This window comes from Hemitrygon akajei, chromosome 4 (genome assembly GCF_048418815.1).
Source record: "Hemitrygon akajei chromosome 4, sHemAka1.3, whole genome shotgun sequence".
In the NCBI taxonomy this organism is placed as follows: Eukaryota; Metazoa; Chordata; class Chondrichthyes; order Myliobatiformes; family Dasyatidae; genus Hemitrygon; species Hemitrygon akajei.
In genome coordinates, this window is record NC_133127.1 from 26,996,045 (window position 1) to 27,017,865 (window position 21,821).

The window sequence follows — 21,821 nt, forward strand, 5'->3', positions numbered from 1 at the left end:
ATGCAATACACCAGATGCAGTCTAACTTAGTTTTATAAAGATGCAACATATCTTCCCAACTTTTGAATTCAGTGCCTCAATAAAGGCAAGCATACCATATGTTTCCTTAACCACCTTATCAACCTGTGTAGCCACTTTCACGGAACTAAGAACTTGGACTTCAATATCCCTTTTGCCCTTAACAGAGTACTGTGTCTTTGCATTTGGCTTACTAAGGTGCAACACTTTACATTTTGCTGGGTTAAATTCCAACTATGGGTGATGAGGTGGAGATATATCTCTAACAAAGGATGTGTAAGCTGCTCCTTTTCTCTGCTAGCCTGCAGGTTATCCATGGGCTGAGCACCCCCCTCCCCTTGATCACAGGGTCATGTGAAACTATGGAGCAGGTGGTGGGATGATGGTATGAGCAGCTGGTTATGCAACCTCTGATGCCAGGCAGACAGTGTCTGAAGAGTATTGATAACAGCTACGGTCACCCAACTGGTAAAGACATTGCAAAAGCAAACAACTTTTGTAGAAATATTTTCCAGCAACCATGATCGCCCGTGCCATATGACATGGCACATAATGATGATGAAACTCCATCTGCATTTCTCTTCCCATATCTGCAATTGATCTATATCCTGCTGTATTCCTTGCTAGCCTTCAATGTCATCCACAACATCAGCAATTTTTGTATCATCTGCAAACTTATCAACCCACCCATCTACATTTTCATCCAGGCCATTTCTGTACGTCACAAACAGCAGATTCCTATGGAATGCCAATAATCAGATGTCCAGCTAGAATAAGTTCCTTCAACAATGATCCTCTGTTTCTATGGGCAAGCCTGTTCTGAATCCAAACTGTCAATTCACCATGGATCCCATGCATCTTATGCTTCTACCTTCATCAATCACCCTTGACACCTTGCCAAAAAACTCAAATCAACTTAGTAAGATATGCACAAAATGCTGGTGGAACACAACAGGCCAGGCAGCATCTATAAGGAGAAGCACTGTCGACGTTTCGGGCTGAGACCCTTCGTCAGGACTAACTGAAAGGAAAGATAGTAAGAGATTTGAAAGTAGTGAGGGGAGGGGGAAATGCGAAATGATAGAAGACCGGAGGGGGTGGGATGAAGCTAAGAGCTGGAAAGGTGATTGGTGATAGTGATACAGAGCTGGAGAAGGGAAAGGATCATGGGACAGGAGGTCTTGGGAGAAAGAAAGGGGGGGGGGGGGAAGCACCAGTGGGAGATGGAGAACAGGCAGAGTGATGGGCAGAGAGAGAGAGAGAAAAAATAAACAACTAAATATGTCAGGGATGGGGTAAGAAGGGGAGGAGGGGTATTAATGGGAGTTAGAGAAGTCAATGTTCATGCCATCAGGTTGGAGGCTACCCAAGTTACCTTTCAGTTAGTCCTGACGAAGGGTCTCGGTATGAAACGTCGACAGTGCTTCTCCTTATAGATGCTGCCTGGCCTGCTGTGTTCCACCAGCATTTTGTGTGTGTTGTTTGAATTTCCAGCATCTGCAGATTTCCTCGTGTTTGCTTAGTAAGATATGACCTGCCAAACACAACGCCAAGCTGGATCTCCCTCAGTAGGTCAGAGTTCTCTAAATGCTCATAAATCCTATATCAAGTAGTACTTTTTAGTAACTTCCCTACCACTGATGTGAGACTCACTGGTCTGTAGTTTCCAGGATTATCCCTGGTTCTCTTCTTGAACAAAGGAACAACATCAACATTAGCTACTCACCAGTGCTCTGGGACATCTCATGTAGATGGAAAGGACACAGAGATATTGGTTAAGACCCCAGCAATCTCTTCACTTGCCTCTCTCAATAATCTGCTGTATATCCCATCAGGCCCTGGGCACATATCCACCTTGATGCTCTTTAAGAGGCCCAACAGTATTCTTTTATTTTCTTTGAAATGCCATAGCATATTAATACTCTATATACTGATCTCCCTATCCTCCAAATCCTTCTCCTTGGTTTGTACTGAGTGAAGTACTCCTTAAGAACCTCACCCACATTGTTCACATCCAAGTAAATGCCCCCCTTTATCCTTAAGTGATCCCACCCTTTCCCTATTTATCATTTTGCTCCTGATGTATGTATAGAATGCCCTCTGACACTCTTTATTCCACTTGCCAAAGATTTTTCATGGTCTCTCCTGACTTTCCTAATTCTCTTCTTGCGTTGGATCATAAGACATAGGAGCAGAATTAAGCTATTTAGTCCATCAAGTCTGCTCCGCCATTCCACTATTGGCTGATTTATTATCCTTCTCTATCACCTTCTGCCTTTTCCCCCATAAACTTAGACACTCTGAATAATCAAGAACCTATCAATCCTTGCTTTAAAATGACTTGGACTCTACAGCTCTCCATGGCAACGAATTACATGGATACACTACCCTCTGACTAAAGAAATTCCTCCTCATCTGTTCTAAATGGACATCCCTCTATTCTGAAGCTGTGTTCTGTGGTTCTCTACTCGACTACTATAGGAAACATCCTCTTCACATCCACTCTATTTGACATCCTGAAATAATTCTCGTGAACCTCCTCTGGACCCTTTCCAATGCCAGCACACCTTTTCTTAAATAAAGAGCTCAAAATTGCTTTCAATACTCAATGTGCACTTTGACACATTCCTTATAAAACATCAGCATTACATCCTTGCACTTGTATTTCAGTCTTCTGAAAATGAATGTCAGCATTGCATTTGCCTTACTTACCTCAAACTCAACCTGCAGTTAACCTTGAGGGAATCCTGCACAAGGACTCCTTTACACCTCTGATTTTAGAATTTTCTCCCCATTTAATTTTACCAAACTGCAGGACCGTATACTTTCCTGCACTATATTCCATCTGCCACTTCTTTGCCCATTCTCCAAGTCTGTGTAAGATCTTTTGCAGACTCCCTTCTTCCTCAACACTACCTGCCCATCCACCTATCTTGGTATGAAAACCTTGCCACAAAGCCATCAATTCAATCATCCACATCATTAACATGTAATGTGAAATAAACAGTCCCAATACAGGCCCCTGTGGAATACTACTATTTGCTGGCTGCCAATGAGAAAAGGTCGATATATTCCCACTCTTTGCCTCCTGTCAGTCAGCCAATCTTCTATCCATGCTACTATCTTTCCATGCACGCTTGTCTTGTTAAACAAATCCAAGTAAACAACATCCACATTCTCCTTTGTCTGTGCCTGTTATTTTCTCAAATAATTTCGAAAGATTTGTCAAGCAAGATTTTCCCCTTAAGGAAACCATGCTAACTTTAGCCTACTTTATGTGCCTCCAAGTACACCAAAACCACCTCCTTAATAATTGACTCTTAACATCTTCCTAACTGCTGAATTTAGGCTAACTAGCCTGTAATTTCCTTTCTTCTACCTCTCTCCCTTAAAGAGTTGGAGTGACATTTGCAATTTTCAGTCCTCCGGAACCATTCCAGAAGAATGATTCATGAAAGATCATTTCTAATGCCTCCATAATCTCTTCAGCTACCTTTTTCACCCTGGAGTGTAGTCCATCTGGTCCAGATGACTTAACTACCTTCAGACCTTTCAGTTTTCCAAGCACCTTCTCTTAGTAATACCAACTACACTCACTTCTGCCCCTAACATTCTCAAATTTCTGGCATACTGCTAGTGTTTTCTGTAGTGAAGAATGATGCAAAATACTTATTAGCTTCCTCTGCCATTTCTTTGTTCCCCCAGAACTACCTCTCCAGTGTCATTTTTCATTGGTCTGATATTAACTCTCACCTCTCATTTACTCTTCATATATCTGGGAAAAACTGTTGGTACCCTCTTTTATATTATTGGTTAGCATGCATTCATATCCACCTGCATATCTTTTCTTTTATGGCTTTTTTAATTGCCTTCTCTTGGTTTTTAAAAGCTTCCCAATCCTCTTATTTCCTACTGTTTTTTTTACTACATTAAGTGCCCTCTATTTTGCTTTTATGTTGGCTTTGATGCCTTTTGTCAGCCACAGTTGTGTCATCCGGCCTTCAGAATACTGCTTCATTTTTGAGATGTGTATCCTGCGCCTTCTAAATTGCCCCCCAGAAACATCAGCCATTGCTGTTCTGCTGTCATTTCTGCTAGTATTCCCTTCCAATCAACTTTGGCCAACTCTTTTCTCATTCCTCTGTAATTCCCTTTGCTCCACTGTAATACTGATACATCTGACTTTAGCTTCTCTCTCTCTTAAACTGCAGGGTGAAATCTATCATATTCACTGCATGCGATGGGTTCCTTTATTTTAAGTTCCCTAATTAAATCTGGTGGCAGTTGGTGGCGCAGTGACATCAGTGCCGGACTCCGGAGCGAAAGTTCTTGATTTCAAATCCAGTCAGGCCACTCCCAGACATGCTTTCCATTCATGCCGGGTTGACTGTTGAGCTCACAACTCGGCCTGTAACAAAAAACACTCTGCTGTGAGAAAGACATGGGGGACCACTCACAGAATCTTTCCTCCAAGACAACCACTTGAAAAAATAAGTGGTCGCCAAATCTCTGGCAGAGTATGGCACACAAAATAATTAAATCTGGTGCATTACACAAAAACCAGTCCAAAATTGCTTTTCACCTCGTGGGCTTAACCACAAGCTACTCTGCAAAGCCATCTCGTAGTCATTCAACATATTCCCTCTCCTGGGATCCAGCACCATCTGATTTTTTTCCCCAATCCCCCTGCATATTGAAATCCCCCATGATTATTGTAACATTGCCCTTTTTACATGCATTTTCTATCTCCTGTTGTAATTTGTATCTCACATCCTGACCACTCTTTGGGGGTCTTTTTATAACTGCCATTACCTTTTTATCCTTGCAATTTCTTAATTCTATCTGCAAGGATTCTATATCTTTTGATCCTGTGTCACCTCTTTCTAAGGATTTGATTTTTTTTTTGTTACCAACAGAACCACTCCACTCTTTCTGCAATCTGCCTGTTGTTTTGATACACTGTGTGTCCTTGGATCTTAAGTTCCCTACTATGATCTCTCAGCCAGGACTGAGTGAGATCTTTTCTGGCCTCTTTATAATCCTCAAGGGCACTGTTTGAATATTGCTTCCTAAGCTTTATACTTTCTACTTGACTGAATTCATCACCTCAACATCCAAAATTCCCTTACCTTGTCATCCTCCTTTCCTTCTGACTGGAATATACCTGTTCTGTACTCTGTACAGTTGGTCTTTAAACAGCCTCCAATTAACTTTTTAATGGTCTTTAAAAAGTGTTGAATTAACTCTCCCTAATTCCTGTCTAATTCTCTCGTAATTTGCCCTACTTCAGTTTAATATTTACCCTCAAGGTCCATGGGTCCATTCTCAGAGAATTGTGCAAAAGCATTGGAGGGAGATTATTTATATATAGCATTTTATATATTGTACTGTTGCTGCAAAAAAATGTCATGTGAGTGATAGTAGACCTAATGGTTCTCTACTGTGGACTGAGAATAGGAAGTGGGCGTGGAGAGGGGAATCATGGAAGGGGAAAAGGAGGAGGGAGCAAGAAGGAGCAGAAAGACATTTTATATGATCAATAAACCAATTGTTTGGAATCAAATTAACTTGCTTGGTGTCTCAGGGCTGTGTATGTCTGCACCTGCTCCACCCCTGCCCTGTCACTTGCCATTCCCAACACCCTTTGCTCCAAACAGATTTACAACCTTGCTGTCTGCTCAGTGTTGAAAAATACATTACTATGCAAAAATCTTAGATACCCTAGACTATATGTGTCTAAGACTTGTACAGTACTGTAGCTTTAGCTATCTTAAAATTTAGGGAACAGTAGCAACAACTTTTTAAACTTCTCACCCACTGAAAGGTCATGCTTTTTGACCAACACCAGATCCAGTACAGTTCCTTTGCTTGTTGGACTACCTGCATGTTGATCAAGATACTCTCCTGGATGCACCCAACAAGTTGAGCTCCATCTAAATCACTTGCACTTGAGAAGGTTCCAGTTTATAGTAGGGTAGTTGATGTCCCCCATGTCAACAACCCTATTGCTTTTACACTTTAATCTGCCTGCATATCTGTTCCTTAATATCCTGGTGGATATTGAGAGGTCTGTTGTACTATCCCATCAGAATGATTGCACTTTATCTATTTTTGAGTTCTACCCATATAGGTTCAGTCAATGAACTTTCCGTTATATCTCCTCTAAGTGCATCGATGACATTATCACTGATTAGTAGTGCAACCCACCCCCACCCCCCATAGCTCCCTCTCTATTTTCTAAAACATTGAAGGCCTGGAACATTAAACACCTATTCTCTCTTTCTCTCACCTATTCTCTCTAACCTTTGTATTGGTCACAACGTCATAGCTCCATGTACTGATCTGTGCTCCAAGTTCATCACCTTTACCCTTAATAGTCCAGCATTGAAATATACACACTTCAAACTATCTGCCATATCATATCTATTACTTTGTTTCTGCCTGTTTTTACTTGCCCTGACATTTGCATTCCTCCACTTTCTGACACAGAAAAATAGAAAATCTACAGCACCTTACAGGCCCTTCGGCCCATAATGTTGTGCACCCATGTAACCTACTCTAGAAGCTGCCTAGAATTTCTTCATCGCATAGCTCTGTACTTTTCTCAGCTTCATGTACCGATGTAAGAGCCTCTTAAAAGATGTTATTGTATCCGCCTCTGCCACCTTTGCTGGTAGTGCATTCCATGCACTCACCACTCTCAGTGTGAAAAACTTGCCTCTGAACTTTCCCCCTTGTACCTACTTGCAAGCACTTTAAAACTATGCCCCTTCCTGTTAGCCATTTCAAGCCTGGGAAAAAGCCTCTGGCTATCCACACAATCAGTGCCTCTCATCATGTATAGCTCTATTAGGTCACCTTTCATCCTCTGTCACTCCAAGGAGAAAAGGCCAAGAAGGTGACCAGGTGCTCTGGTTCCCGAGCTCCTGCCAAACTAGTTTAAACTCTCTTGTGTGTCAATAGTAAATCTGGCCAGGATATTGGTTCCCCTGCAGTTTAGGTATAATCCATCCTCCTTGTACAGGTCAGTCCTCCCCCAGAATTTGTGCGTGGAAGGTCATGTTTGACAAACCTTATTGAATTTTTTGAAGTAGTTACGAGGAATGTTGACGAGGGTAAGGCAGTGGATGTAGTCTATATGGACTTCAGCAAGGCCTTTGACAAAGTTCCACATGGAAGGTTAGTTAAGAAGGTTCAGTCGTTAGGTATTAGTGCTGGAGTAATAAAATGGATTCAACAGTGGCTAGATGGGAGATGCCAGAGAGTAGTGGTGGATAATTGTTTATCGGGATGGAGGCCGGTGACTAGCGGGGTGCCTCAGGGATCTGTTTTGGGCCCAATGTTGTTTGTAATATACATAAATGATCTGGATGATGGGGTGGTAAATTGGATTAGTAAGTATGCTGATGATACTAAGGTAGGAGGTGTTGTGGATAATGAGGTGGGTTTTCAAAGCTTGCAGGGAGATTTATGCCGGTTAGAAGAATGGGCTGAACGTTGGCAGATGGAGTTTAATGCTGAGAAGTGTGAGGTTCTACATTTTGGCAGGAATAATCCAAATAGAACATACAGGGTAAATGGTAGGGCATTGAGGAATGCAGTGGAACAGAGAGATCTAGGAATAACAGTGCATAGTTCCCTGAAGGTGGAGTCTCATGTAGATAGGGTGGTGAAGAAGGCTTTTGGAACGCTGGCCTTTATAAATCAGAGCATTGAGTACAGAAGTTGGGATGTAATGTTAAAATTGTACAAGGCATTGGTAAGGCCAAATTTGGAATATTGTGTACAGTTCTGGTCACCGAATTATAGGAAAGATATCAATAAATTAGAGAGAGTGCAGAGACGATTTACTAGGATGTTACCAGGGTTTCAGCACTTAAGTTACAGAGAAAGGTTGAACAAGTTAGGTCTCTATTCATTGGAGCGTAGAAGGTTGAGGGGGGATTTGATCGAGGTATTTAAAATGTTGAGAGGGATAGATAGAGTTGACGTAAATAGGCTGTTTCCATTGAGAGTAGGGGAGATTCAAACGAGAGGACATGATTTGAGAGTTAGGGGGCAAAAGTTTAAGGGAAACACGAGGGGGTATTTCTTTACTCAGAGAGTGATAGCTGTGTGGAATGAGCTTCCTGTAGAAGTAGTAGAGGCCAGATCAGTTGTGTCATTTAAGGTAAAATTGGATAGGTATATGGATAGGAAAGGAGTGGAGGGTTATGGGCTGAGTGCGGGTAGGTGGGACTAGGTGAGATTAAGAGTTCGGCACGGACTAGGAGGGCCGGAATGGCCTGTTTCCGTGCTGTGATTGTTATATGGTTATATGGTTAATAGGTTCCAATGATCCAAGAACCTGAATCCCTGCTCCTTACACCAGTTCTTCAACCAGTCGGTCATTCCAACACCCCCAGAGAGGTATACTTGCTGCTGTGGGGAATGGCCAGAGGTGAACCCTGTACTGACTGCTTACTTCCCTTACTTCTCCTGGTGGTCACTACTGTTTGAAACCTGCACTCTGGGACTGTCAACCTCAGTAAAAGTTTCATCGTTGAGATTTTCAGCCTCTTATGTGCTCCTGAGTACATCCCACACCAGTTCCAGTTCCTTGACCTTGTCTGTCAGGAGCTGAAGTTAGGTGTACTTCCTGCAGATGTAGTCATCAGGGACACTCTTTAGGTACCCTGACATCCCATATCTCACAGAGGGAGCATTCAACTGCCTTGACCATCCTTCCTACTCTGAATTAAGACCATAAGATATAGAAGCTGAATTAGGCCATTTGGTCCATCGAATGGCTCCGGCCATTTCATCATGTCTGATCCACTATTTCTCTCTAACCCAATGTCCTGCCTTCTCCCTGTATCTCTTCATGCCCTGACCAATCAAGAATCTACCAACTTCTGCCTTCAATATACATAAAGGCTTGGCCTCTACAGCTGCCTGCGGTAAAGAATTCCACAGTTTCACCACTCTCTGGCTGAAGAAATTCCTCCTCATCTCTCTTCTAAAAGGAGCCCCTCTATTCTGAGGCAGTGTCCTGTGGTTTTAGACTCTCCCACCGTAGGAAACATCCTCTCTACATCCACTCTATTAAGGTCTTTCACCGTTCAATGGGTAATTAAGGACTAAGGATTTTGTAGGCAATTTTTAAAAAAATGCTTACCTGTGCCTTCTCTCTGAAATCTTCCAGTTTTGCATTCACTGAGATCACTTACTCAGCCCTTTCTCGCTGAGTTTGTTATACCATTATCTCCCAGTTGCTCAAGCCAAAGTTCCACAATCTAAAACACATGGTAGTGAACAACCCAACAGCTCTTGCCTTCGCCTGTTCTCGTCAAAGCCTGCTGAGCTTTTGCCTGATCACTTTAACACTGGTCCTTCTCACAGTGGCCACTCAGCTCACACCTCACTTCATTAACTCAAATAACATTCACTCCTGATGAGACATGTTCTTTTTAAATGCCTTCTGCCCTGTAATGACATTGCCCTCACACATTAATTCAAAGAATGATTCATTCCTGATGAGAGTTCGAAGTACCGACATGCCAAAAGAAAGCTCATTAACATGGTAGTCAATCATTTATAAAGAGTTCATGGCATCATTATTGTACTCTTCATAAATGATTGACTACCTTGCCCTTGCCTTGATTTTTGCAGTACAGTGGTACAGCTAGTAGAGCTATTGCCTCATATCTTCAGTGATCTATGTTCAATCCTGATGTCTGGTGTTATCTGTGTTAAGTTTGCATTTTCTCTCATGACTGGGTTGCTTTCCACTAGGTCTTCTGTTGCCCAAAGACACATGGGTTAGTAAGTTAATTGTCCATTGGAAGCTGCCCTAGAGTGTGGCTGAGTGGTTAAGAGTAGTTGATGGGAAATGAATCAGAAATTACATAGCAGACTTGACAGGTAAGTGACAGTAGGTTTTCTTTACTGAAGAACATTAGTAAAGCTGGTTTCATGGTCACTGTAATTGAGATGGGCTTCTCTTTAAATTACAGATTTATTTAATTAAATCTGAGGGCAAAATATTCCAGATTTTCAATATCATAAATGTGCTAAGGTGTTTCCTGATTATTTTGAAATAACTTTGAACTTTTAAATTTGTTCTTCCTTTAGTTGCTATCCTGATTAGTCTTCATCAGTTGAACTAAGTCAGTTCAGTTACCTCAGTCAACAAAAGGTAAAACAACCTTATGTAACTTTTCCTGATAATGTCATTTTTCCCAATATATATATTGGAAAATTGTATGGGATTTGATGGGTTAGAGATGGAATGAGGAAGATTCCTCAAGCTGAGGAGACGAGAACCAGGGGTTCATAGTTTCAGAATAAGTAATTGGCACTTCATGATCAATATGAGTAATTGCTTTGTGCAGAAAGTGATGAATCTTCAGAATTCTCTACCCTAAAGGGCTCTGGAACTTCTATCATTGAGATCATTCAAAACACTGAGATTGATAGATTGCTGAATGCCAATGAATATGGGGATAGTCCAAGAAAATAATGTTAATAGACAATAGACAGTAGGTGCAGGAGTAGGCCATTCGGCCCTTCTAGCCAGCACCACCATTCACTGTGATCATGGCTGATCATACACAGTCAGTAACCCCGTTCCTGCCCTCTCCCCATATCCCTTGACCCCGCTATCTGTAAGAGCTCTATCTAACTCTCTCTTGAATGCATCCAGAGACTTGGCCTCCACTGCCTTCTGGGGCAGAGCATTCCACATATCCACCACTCTCTGGGTGAAAAAGTTTTTCCGCATCTCTGTTCTAAATGGCCTACCCCTTATTCTTAAACTGTGGCCTTTAGTTCTGGACTCACCCATCAATGGGAACATGCTTCCTGCCTCCAGTGTGTCCAATCCCTTAATAATCTTATATGTTTCAATCAGATCCCCTCTCATCCTTCTAAATTCCAGTGTATACAAGCCCAGTCGCTCCAATCTTTCAACATATGACAGTCCAGCCATTCCGGGAATTAACCTTGTGAACCTACGCTGCACTCCCTCAATAGCAAGAATGTCCTTCCTCAAATTTGGATACCAAAACTGCACACAATACTCCAGGTGGGGTCTCACCAGGGCCCTGTACAGCTGCAGAAGGACCTCTTTACTCCTATACTCAATTCCTCTTGTTATAAAGGCCAGCATGCCATGAGCTTTCTTCACTGCCTGCTGTACCTGCATGCTTGCTTTCATTGACTGATGTACAAGAACACCTAGATCTGGTTGTACTTCCCCTTTTCCTAACTTGACTCCATTTAGATAGTAATCTGCCTTCCTGTTCTTGCCACCAAAGTGGATAACCTCACACTTATCCACATTAAACTGCATCTGCCATACATTTGCCCACTCACCTAGCCTGTCCAAGTCACCCTGCATTCTCATAACATCCTCCTGACATTTCACACTGCCACCCAGCTTTGTGTCATCAGCAAATTTGCTAATGTTACTTTTAATCCTTTCATCTAAATCATTAATGTATATTGTAAACAGCTGCAGTCCCAGCACCGAACTGTGAGGTACCCCACTGGTCACAGCCTGCCATTCCGAAAGGGACCCATTAATCGCTACTCTTTGTTTCCTGTCAGCCAGCCAATTTTCAATCCGTGTCAGTACTCTGCCCCCAATACCATGTGCCCTAATTTTGCCCACTAATCTATGTGGGACTCTATCAAAGGCTTTCTGAAAGTCCAGGTACACTACATCCACTGGCTCTCCCTTGTCCATTTTCATAGTTACATCCTCAAAAAACTCCAGAAGATTAGTCAAGCATGATTTTCCCTTCATAAATTCATGCTGACTCGGACTGATCCTTTTACTGCTATCCAAATGTGTTGTCATTTCCTCTTTTATAATTGACTCCAGCATCTTTCCCACCACTGACGTCAGGCTAACCAGTCTATAATTCCCTGTTTTCTCTAATGTTGAAGTAGATCAGATGTGATTTTGGCGATTCGCAGATACGGCTTGAAGAGCTGATGACCTGCTATTTAGAACATTTTTGTCCTCACCTACCACCCCACCAGCCTCTGCATCCAGCACATAATTCTCTGTAACTTCCGTTTCCAATGGGAACCCACCACCAAGCACATCTTTTTATCTTCTCCCTCCCCTTCTGCTTTTTGCAGGGATTGTATCCTTGTCCATTCATCCCTCCCACTAATCTCCCACCTGGCACTTACCCTCACAATCAGAACAAGTGCTACTCCTGCCCCTACACCACCTCCCTCACTACTATTCAGGGCCCCAAACAGTCCTTCCAGGTGAGGCAACACCACCTGAGTGTCTATGGGGTTTACCTACTGTATCTAGTGCTCCCGGTGTGGCCTTCTGTATATCGGTGAGAACCAGTGTAGAATGGGAGACCACTTTGCTGAGCACTTATGCTCCATCTGCCAGAAAAGGTGGGATCTCCCAGTGGCCACCTATTTTAATTCCACTTCCCATTCCCATTCTGACATGTCAGTCCATGACCACCTCTACTGTTGGCTTGAGGCTACACTTAGTTTGGAGGAGCAACACCTTATATTCCACCCGGGTAGCCTCCAACCTAATGGCATGAATATTGATTTCTCGAACTTCTGGTAATGCCCCCAACCCCCTTGTCAATTCTCATTTCCCCCTCTCACCTTATCTTCTTAACAGCCCATTACCTTCCCCTTCCCTTTATTCCATGGTCTTGTGCCCTGCCCTATCAGATTCCCCCTTCTCCAGCCCTGTATCACTTTCACCAATCAACTTCCCAGCTCTTTGCTCCACTCCTCCCCCTTCCTGGTTTCACCTATCACCTTGTTTCCTATTCACCTTCACCACACCTTGTGTTTATTCCTCCTCTGCCCTTACTTTCTTACTCTGACTCTATTTTTTTTCTCTAGTCCTGCTGAAGGGTCTCAGCCCAAAACGTTGACATATTCTTTTCATTGGATACTGCCTCGTTTGCTGAGTTCCTCCAGCATTTTGTGTTGCTTGGATTTCCAGCATCTCCAGATTTTCTCGTTTGTGATTTATAACATTCTATTGTATTTCCTATTCCTTTAAGCATTTTCAATCTTTGGAGCTGGTCCTACTTGCACTATACATTGTAAATTCTGCAACAGTATGCTGAAATGAAAGTTCTTATATCTTCAGGAACCTGGAAGCTTGACTGATTTTAAACTTTATTAATAGAAAGTATGTTTTTAATTTGTTTAATGCTTATATTTTAAACATTGAATACATTTGAGTATTTTCTCTGTAATATCCAGTTGCTAGTAACAATTTATTTTTGCTTTATCCAGTTCCAAAAATAATTAAACTATTACACAAAAACTAGAGTATTATTAATCACTTTTTGAAGTGAAAATGCCTGTGTACTTGGCAAATTTTCAGATAATTCTGCTATTGACACTGCAGTCAACAGACTTCCCCTTGGAAAATCTGACAGATTAATTGAAGATCTGTGGCTGACAAGAATAAATGTTTTCTTCCATGTCTCCTGTTTATTTTTGAATAAATGAATCACGTCAAAGGTACAAATAACACTATGAAATGACTGGAGTGCAAAGGCAGTTGCAGCAGATTTTGTATTAATCACTGTTCGTTGTTATAACTAAGATTTTAGTTGGATCTAACTTGGTTGGAAATAAATATTGACAAATTACTGCTTTAGATTCTTCTGGTCTTTGCTTATTAACTGTTTTTATTAGAATTCTTCTTGGGACAAGTAATGTCATTTAATTTTGTATAAGGGACTATGAAGTCAGAATTGGATTTATTATCACTGACATATGTTGTGAAATTTGTTTTGTAGCAACAGTACAGTGCAATGCATAAAAATTACGTAAGTTACAACAAGAAATAAAATAGAATGCATAAGAGGAATAATGATGTTCATGGTCCATTCAGATATCTGATGGCTGAAGCTCTGTTCTCTGACACTGAAGTAACTGGCAGTTTAAATGAGAACAGCTAGCCAGAGGAGGGCATCACTGAGGGGGCTGGGCTGATGTTATGGAAAGACAAAGGAGCATCTAGCCTAATAGATTTGTGGGGGTGCCTGGTTTGATATAGTAGGCCCCTATCAGATATTCAAACATTTTACTGTAATTGCACATCTCATTATTTTTGACTGAATTTGACCTTGTTTTTGTAGCTCAATGTCTAGTTGCAAAAAAAAAGCAGGCAATTCTTCAGTAATTTGATAAACAGAATTCTCAGAGAATGGGTGCATGAGAGAAGTGCTTGTTATTACTGAATTATGCAAGGAATACTATCTCTTTGTATATACAGTGCCTATAAAAGTATTTATCCCTCTCCCCTGGAAATTTTCATGTTTTATTGTTTTACAATATTGAATCACAGTGGATTTAATCTGGCTTTTTTAACACTGATCACCAGAAAAGACACTTTCGTGTCGAAGTGAAAACAAATTTCTACAAATTAGTCTACATTTATTACAATTATTAAACACTAAATAATTGATTACTTAATTACTCACCCCCTTCAAGTCAATATTTAGATGCTATTACATCCATGAGTCTGTTGATAGGTTTCTATGAGCTTTGCACATCTGGACGCTGCAAGTTTTCCCCATTCTTCTTACAAAACTGCTCAAGCTCTGTCAGATTGCATGGGGATTGTGAGTGAACAGTTCTTTAAGTCCAGCCATAAATTCTCAATTGGATTGAGGTCTGGACTCCAGCTTGGTCACTCCAAGACCTTAGCTTTGTTGTTTTTAAACCATTCCTTTGTAGCTTTGGCTTTATGCTTGGGGTCATTGTCTTGCTGAAGAACAAATCTCCCAAGTTTCAGTTCTCTTGCAGATTGCAACAGGTTTTCCTCCAGGATTTCCTTGTATTTTGCTGCATTCATTTTACCCTCTACCTTCACAAGCCTTCCAGGCCCTGCTGCAGTGAAACATTCCTGCAGCATGATGTAACTACCACCATGCTTCACAGTAAGAATGGTGTTTTTTTGATGCTGTGCTGTGTTTGACATACACTAAACATAGCGTTTAGTCTGCTGGCAAAAAGCTCAATTTTGGTTTCATCAAACCTTAGAACCTTTTTCCGCTGACTTCAGAGTATCCCAGATGCCTTCTGGCAAACTTTAGCCGCGATTTCACGTTTTTTTTCTAAAACTTGTTTTTTCTTTGCCATGACTAGTGAAGCACCCAGGCAATGATTGCTGTAGGCACAGTCTCTCCCATCTCAGCCAATGAAGCTAACAACTCCTCCAGAGTTGACCTAGGTTCTCTTGGTTGCCTGCTTCACTAGTCCCCTTCTTGTGCAGTCAATCAGCTTTTGAGGACAGCCTGCTCTGGGTAGATTTACAGCTGTGCCATGTTCTTTCCATTTCTTGTTGATTGAATTAACTGTACTCCACTGGATATTCAGTTACTTGGAAATTTTCTTTAATCCATCTCCTGACTTGCGTTTTCCAATAACCTTTTCGTGGAGTTGCTTGGAGTGTTCTTTTGTCTTCGTGGTGTAGTTTTGCCAGGATATCCACTCACCAGCAGTTGGACCTTCTAGTGAACAGATGTATTTTTACTACAATCAATTAAAATATCCTGACTGCACACAGGTGATCTCTATTTAACTAATTATGTGACTTCTAAAACCAGTTGGCTTCTGGGGGGGGGGGGGGGATATTTTTTTTTATAGGCTGTGTATAATTTAAGAAGAAAACTATGGGAAGCCATGTTATTGTCCAAGAACAGCTAATTCTCTCCCTTTTCCAATTTCTCACCAGGTCAAGCAAACATTTTGTTTCAGGTTCTATTATCTGTTGTTCCCAACCTTAATCACATTCAGCAGCTGAACATTCACACCCTCTGGCACAAAAGTTTCAAAGATTTGGAACCACTTGAGTGAAGAAATATTACATTACTTGAATGCCTCTCTTGGGTTTTTATTCTCTGAATCTGGAATTGCCCCAGAACAACATGCTAATTTATCTCAGAATCATGAAGTTTTTAATAAGATTGTCTAGGTTCTAGTGAATACTGGACAATTGTACTTAACCTCTTCTCACAGGTCATTGTGCTTTGTACTCAGAAGTAAATGGTCCATCTCCAAGGTTAGTATATCCGTTATTCATTGCAGTTTCACCAGAACCCTGGGTGTTAATAGTGAGATTGATTTGTATTCCAACCCTCTTGCTGAAAATAGCTAAGATCCCATTTGGCTTTTTAATTGCTTAGTGTTAAGTTCCAGCATTCTTTTTATACGAGAACTGGCTATTGCTCTGCTCATCAGCATTCACTAGTTTCCCACCAGTTCTTGCCATACTCCTTTCTTTGTTCCAATTGTAAAAGTCAATAATTGTACATCTCATTCATGCTGCCCACTTTGTTAAATTGCCTATATTCTCTAGCAGATCTTTGCATCTCTTTATGGCTCATCTTGCTGCTCTGCTCTATAGTTAAATTTGATACATTTATGTCTGCTTTTCATCCACATCATTAGCAGCCCAGAAAAAGCATTAATGTGTACTTTGATAACAATATCTCAGTTTGAAAGTGATCCATTTATTACAATTGTGTTTTTGTCCTGAATTCATTGCTAATTTGTTAATTATCCCCAAAACAGTGGAGCAACACACAAACTGCCTCCACCGGTTCCCTCTTAATCAATACTTCAAATTGCAATTAAAGTTGCCAAATCAAAATAAAGTAACTACAGTTGCTAGAAATCTAAACCAAAAACATTGAAAATAGTAAAAGTACTCGACAGTGGAAAGAGATACAGAGTTAATATTTCATGTCAAATACGCTTCAGAACTCTTGAGTAACTTGTTGAATGTGCTTTCATTTTTGTAAAGTTGTGTTCACTCTGTTTGAATTTAGGAAAAAATCAAATTCAAATGTTTATGCAACAGTTGATAGCAAGGTAACAGTCTGTTCTGTTCTATATACTCCTGTCTATCTACTTGAAGACCAACACTACGTTCTAATCACCTAAGACTGGGACTAGAACATAGAAAACCTACAGCATACTACAGGCCCTTCGGCCCACAGTGCTGTGCCGAATGTGTACTTACCTGAGAAATTACCTAAGGTTACCCATAGCCCTCTATTTTTCTAAGCTCTGTGTACCTATCCAGGAGTCTTTTAAAAGATCCTATTGAATCCGCCTCTATCACTGTCACCAGCATACCATTCCATGCACTCGCCACACTGTGTTTTTTAAAAAAAACTTATTCCTCACATATCCTTTGTACCTACTTCCAAGCACCTTAAAACGGTGCCCTCTCGTATTAGCCATTTCAACTCTGGGAAAAAGCCTCTGACTATCCACACTATCAATGTCTTTGGGAATCCACAAGTGCATAATTTACATTTGCAGTTTAGAGAGATTGTTAGGCTAGCTATTAGGTTAGTGATTAAATTCACTTTAATTTCTCTGACAATTAAAAAAAATAACTTTGTTCCTCTCTATAATACTTGGTTTCAATTTTTGATCCATTTATTTTATATTGTACTATTACTACTTCATATGCCTTGTGCGTTACATGTTTGGGCGATCATGGCTTTCCGCATTAAACAATCCCACGCAACGTCAATGATATCTCGCACACTTAGATCTGTTAGTTCTTTCACAGTGTCCATATATTTTCTTCTTTGCCTTCCTCTTCCACGTTTCCCAGACATACAGCCTTGAAATGTAAGGCATTCTATTTCTCCCTTTCTGATGACATGGCCCAGGAATTTAAGTTTCCTCTCATTTAATGTTCTCATTAAAGATCTTGTATGGGCACATTGGAGTACTGGCTCATTATTTACCCTATCTCTATATGATATTTTTAGCATTCTTTTAAGAAACCACATTTCTGTCGCTTCAAAGTTTCTTTGGAGTTCTGGTGTTACAGTCCATGTTTCAGAAGCATACAGCAAGATTGACCAGATGTAGCATTTTAGTAGCCTTGTAGCGATGTACTACACACAGCGCTGAAATAACGACACGCAGTCGGTAATTCGTTTCGAGACTAGTTTATTCAAACTTTGCGGTGCTGGCATTTAATCCCTAGCGCTCGCCCTCTCCGGGCGGAAATGAATCAGAGGTGCATTACCAAAGTCTCTCCCTGCGCTCTGGCTATTTGTGAGCCGGTTTGCCTGCGCAGAAAGTGGGTCACCACATAACCCCCCCCCCCAATGTCCACAGTCTGGATCAGCCTCTGTTTGGGAGGTCTGCCTCTGCGCAGCGGTGTCTGAACCTCGAACGGCTGCGCCAAGTCCACATGGGCTGGTTTGAGTCGGTCCACCGTGAAAACCTCCTCTTTCCCCCCAATGTCCAGAACGTACGTGGACCCGTTGTTGTTGATCACCTTGAATGGCCCCTCGTACGGCCGCTGTAGTGGTGCCCGGTGTCCGCCCCTTTGTACAAACACAAACTTGCAGTCCTGCAGGTCTTTGGGTACATGGGTCGGAGTCCGTCCGTGCTGTGAAGTCGGTACGGGGGCCAGGTTGCCGAGCCTTTCGCGTAGTCTGTCCAGGACTGCTGCGGGTTCTTCCTCTTGCCCCCTTGGGGCCGGTATGAACTCTCCCGGGACAGCCAAGGGTGCACCGTACACCAACTCGGCCGACGAGGCGTGCAGATCCTCTTTGGGCGCTGTGCGAATTCCAAGCAGGACCCAGGGAAGCTCGTCGACCCAGTTAGGTACTCTCAGGCAGGCCATGAGAGCCGACTTCAAGTGACGGTGGAAGCATTCCACTAGTCCGTTCGACTGTGGGTGGTAGGCAGTTGTGTGGTGTAGCTGTGTTCCCAACAGGCTGGAGGTGAACTGGGCGCCTCTCTTGGAGGTAATGTGGGCCGGTACCCCGAAGCGTGCTACCCAGGTTGCAGTCAGTGCTCGGGTGCAGAAATCGGCAGATGTGTCGGTGAGCGGGACTGTCTCCGGCCACCTCGTGAACCGATCTACCATAGTTGGGAGGTACCGCATTCCTCGGGACACTGGATAAGGGGCCCACGATATCCACATGAATGTGGTCGAACCTCCGGTGGGTGGGTTTGAACTGCTGCGGCGGGGCTTTAGTGTGCCGCTGCGCCTTGGGTATTTGGCACTACGCGCACGTTCTGGCCCATTCACTGACCTGCTTGCGAAGTCCGTGCCACGCGAACTTGCTGGAGACCAGCCGGATGGTTGTCCTGATAGATGGGTGCGCCAAACCGTATATGGAGTCGAAAACTCGCCGCCTCCAGGCTGCCGGGATGATGGGGCGAGGTTGGCCGGTAGCCACGTCGCACAGGAGGGTCCTCTCACCTGGGCCTACGAGAAAGTCCTGCAGCTGCAAACCCAAGACTGCGGTCCTGTAGCTGGGCATCTCGTCGCCTACCTGCTGCGCCTTCGCCAGTGCTGCATAGTCCACCCCCAGGGACAAGGCCTGGACAGCTGGACTGGAGAGTGCGTCAGCCACGATGTTGTCCTTTCCCGAGACATGCTGGATGTCTGTCGTGTACTCGGAGATGTAGGACAGATGTCGCTGCTGGCGAGCCGACCAGGGATCGGACACCTTCGTGAACACGAAGGTCAACGGTTTGTGGTCCGTGAACGCGGTGAATGGCCTGCCTTCTAAGAAGTACCTGAAATGCCGGATTGCCAGATACAGTGCCAACAGAAAACACTGTACTTGAGTTCGGGTGGTCGTAGGTGCTTGTTGAAGAAAGCCAAGAGTTGCCAGCGCCCCTCGATGAGCTGCTCCAGCACCCCACCGACTGCTGTGTCAGATGCGTCCACCGTGAGGGCGGTCGGATTGTCCGTTCTGGGGTGCACCAGGATCGCGGCATCTGCCAAGGCTTCCTTGGCTTTAATGAAAGTGGTCGCGGCCTCCTCGTCCCAAGTAATGCCCTTGCCTTTACCCGACATCAGGGTGTACAAAGGGCACATGATATGGGCTGCTGAGGTGAGGAAACTGGTAGAAGTTCACCATACCAACGGACTCCTGTAGGCCTTTGACCGTGTTGGGCCGGGCAAAGTGGCGGATCGCGTCTACCTTGGCGGGCAAAGATGTTGCCCTGTCTTTGGTAATCCTGTGGCCCAGGAAGTCGATGGTATCAAGACCGAACTGGCGTTTGGCCAGGTTGATCATGAGGCCGAAATCACTCAGGCGGGAGTAGAGCTGGCGGAGGTGGGACAGATGCTCCTGGCGACTACTGCTAGCTATAAGGATGTCGTCCAAATAGATGAACGCAAAGTCCAGGTCACGTCCCACCGCATCCATTAGCCACTGGAACGTTTGTGCGACATTCTTCAGGCCAAACGACATTAGGAGAAACTCGAACAGGCCGAACGGGGTAATGAGTGCTGTTTTGGGGATGTCTTCAGGGTGCACCAGGATTTGACGGTATCCCTGGACGAGGTCTACTTTGGAAAATATTCTTGCCCCGTGCAGGTTTGCTGCAAAGTCCTGTATGGCGGCACGGGGGTAGCGGTCTGGGGTTGTAGCCTCGTTCAGTCTGCGGTAGTTGCCGCATGGTCTCCAACTCCCAGCTGCTTTGGGCACCATGTGCAGGGGGAGGCCTGTGGGCTGTTGGACCTCTGTACGATCCCCAATTCCTCCATCCTCTTGAACTCCTCCTTCGCCAGGCGGAGCTTTTCCGGGGGGGGGGGGGGGGGGGAGCCTTCGTGAGCGGGCGTGGAGGGATGGTCCCTTGGTTGGGATGTGGTGCTGAAACCCGTGTCTGGGCATGGCTGCCATGAACTGCGGTGCCAGAATTGATGGAAAGTCCGCCAGGATTCTGGTGAATTTGTTGTCCAACAGCGTGATGGAGTCCAGGTGTGGGGCCGGCCACTTGGCTTCACCCAGGGAGAACGTCTGGAAAGTCTCGGCATGTACCAGTCTTTTCCCTTGCCAGTCAACCAGCAGGCGGTGAGCTCGCAAGAAGTCCGCCCCCAGGAGTGGTTGGGCCATTGTGGCCAGTGTGAAGTCCTACGTGAACTGGCTGGCACCAGACGACAGCTGCACTGTGCAGGTGCCGTAGGTCCGTATTGTGCTGCCGTTTGCGGCCCTCAGGGTGGGTCCTGGCTTCCTGTTGCGGGTGTCGTACCCCGTCGGGGGCAAGAGGCTGATTTCCGCTCTGGTGTCGACCAAGAAGCGGCGTCCTGACTGTTTGTCCCAGACGTACACGAGGCTGTCCTGGTGGCCAGTTGCCATAGTCATTAGTGGCAGCTGGCCCTTGCAGGGCGGGCGACAATGGCAGGCTTTTGTGCCTCACCACTGGTGGTAGAGACACCACTGTTCACTGGCCTCCTCACTCCTGCCTCTGTCTTGTGTGCGCCCCCCTGCCGGGTCTGGTCTGGTCCGGTCTGCTGTTGGGCGCGTGGCCTGGTAATCCGACCGACAGACGCCACGCTCTCCCTCTTGGCTTTCCACAGCACGTCTGCCCGGGCTGCCACCTTCTGGGGGGTTGCTGAAATCTGCGTTGGCCAGCAGCAGATGTATGTCCTTGGGCAGTTGCTCTAGGAACGCTTGCTCGAACATGAAGCAGGGCTTGTGTCCATCAGCCAGGGCCAGCATCACGTTCATCAATGCTGACGGCAGTCTGTCTCCCGAACCGTCCAGGTGAAGCAGGCAGGCACCCCGCTCACGCCGTGAGAGGCCAAAGGTCCCAGTGAGCAGCGCTTTGAATGCTTCATATTTGCCTTCTTCCGGGGGCGACTGTATGAAATCCACAACCTGGGCGGCCATCTCCTGGTCAAGGGCGCTCACCACGTGGTAGTAACGTGTGGAATCAGAAGATATCTGCCGAATCTGGAACTGGGCTTCTGTTTGGCTAAACCACACGCGTGGTCGCAGCATCCAGAAAGTCGGCAGTTTTAGCGA

The 21,821-nt window shown here is 44.1% G+C and overlaps 2 protein-coding genes across 6 annotated transcripts in view; both read left to right on the top strand.

The window, feature by feature from the left end:
* The window catches only part of ptpra (protein tyrosine phosphatase receptor type A), a 220,457-nt gene that overhangs the window by 42,618 nt on the left and 156,018 nt on the right, over positions 1–21,821 (top strand). The window contains exon 2 of one of the 5 annotated variants that reach the window (XM_073042169.1): positions 10,132–10,195. The exons of the other annotated variants lie outside the window; for them this stretch is intronic. The gene's annotated coding sequence lies outside the window, so the exon portion shown is untranslated. The remainder of the gene's footprint in view (positions 1–10,131; positions 10,196–21,821) is intronic. 5 annotated transcript variants of the gene reach the window in all.
* Positions 1–21,821, top strand: part of gnrh2 (gonadotropin-releasing hormone 2) — a 252,149-nt gene that overhangs the window by 23,904 nt on the left and 206,424 nt on the right. The window lies entirely within an intron of this gene.